This window comes from Meles meles, chromosome 7, assembly GCF_922984935.1.
Source record: "Meles meles chromosome 7, mMelMel3.1 paternal haplotype, whole genome shotgun sequence".
Classification (NCBI taxonomy): domain Eukaryota; kingdom Metazoa; phylum Chordata; class Mammalia; order Carnivora; family Mustelidae; genus Meles; species Meles meles.
In genome coordinates this window covers 30,756,467-30,758,111 of record NC_060072.1, presented here as the reverse complement: position 1 = coordinate 30,758,111, position 1,645 = coordinate 30,756,467, and positions in this window count along the sequence as shown.

Sequence of the window (1,645 nt, the reverse complement as noted above, 5' to 3'; positions counted from 1 at the left end):
CCTTTGACTCCCCCAAAACTCAACTACTAATAGCCTGCTGTTGTCCTTATGGATAACATAAACAGCCTGTTAACACATATTTGGTATGTTATGTGTATAATATACTGTATTCTTATAATAAAGTAAGCTAAAGAGAACAAAAAGTTATTAAGAAAATCATAAGGAAGCCTCCAGAAAACAGTATGAAATTTCCTCAAGAAGTTAAAAATAGAACAACTATGACCCAGCAATTCCACTACTAGGTATTTATCCCAAAGATACAAATATATTGGCCCAAAGGGGCATCTGCACCCCAATGTTTATAGTAGCAACATCCACAATAGCCAAACTGTGGAAAGAACCGAAATGTCCTTCAGCAGATGACTGGATAAAGATATGGCGCACACACACACACACACACACACACACACACACACACAGAAATATTACTCAACCATCAAAAAGGATGAATACTTACCATTAATATCCACATGGACAGAACTGGAGGGTATTATGCTGAGTGAAATAAGTCAATCAGGCAAAGACAATTACCTTATGGTTTCACTCATATGTGAAATATAAGAAACAGGGCAGAGGACAGTAAGGGAAGAGAGGGAAATCTGAATGGGAAGTCATCAGAGAGGGAGAGAAAAACATTAGAGACTCCTAATTATGAGAAACAAACTGAGGCTTGTGGGAGGGGAGGGGAATGGGAGGATGGGGAAATTGGGTAATGGGCATTAAAGAGGGCACATAATGTGATGAGCATTGGGTGTTATATGCAACTGATGAATTATTGAACTCTACATCTGAAACTAATGATGTACTTACTATATGTTGGCTAATTGAATTTAAATTAAAACAAGTCATAAGGAAGAAACAATGCATTTACAATAATGTACTATATTTATTGAAAAAAATCTCTATATAATTCAAATTATACAGCAGTTCAAACTGGTATTGTTTGAGGGTCAACTCTATATTGTTTCCCATCTTAAAGCCTTCCAAATGCTTTTGGGAGGAAGGACAGAATCATCAATGCTGTTGCAGGACTTTCTTTTCCTTTGGTGCCCATGGTTCTTGGTAATGCCACTTGGAAGAATGAAGAGGTTGACCAGACAAAGCATGGTGGGCAGCAAAGCCAAGTTTATTGAATGATAGCAAAGTTCATTGAATGATAGTGTACAAAGCTCCCAAAGAAGGAGGGGACCCAAGAGGGTTGCCAGAGGCCTTTCTGAGTCTAGGGGATTTTATGGGCTGTTTTAATCTGATTAACCCTCCCTGAGCCTCCACCCAACCAGGTTTTATCAAGTGGAAAAGGGTGGAGAGCTCCTTCCAGGGTGGAGTAAAATCCTTTTAAAGGTGGTTGCCTCTTAGAAGTTGCGGGGGGCGGGGGGGTCCTCGGGGGTCCTCTTGTCCCTGCCTGCCTTTCTTTCAATTATCCTTCATCAGTGTGACCCTTAAGACCCTAGGTGATTCTGCTCCCACTTGCTCCTGCAACTTTAGCTCATGATCCTCTTTCCCTAGTTTCTAACCTCGGAACATAAAGGCCTTTCATGAATTCCTTGAACATGCCAAGCTTTTTCCTGCAACTTGTAGGCCCTTGCATATGCAATTCTGTGTGGAACTCTCTCTTCCCCATTTACTATCTAGTCAATCCCACATT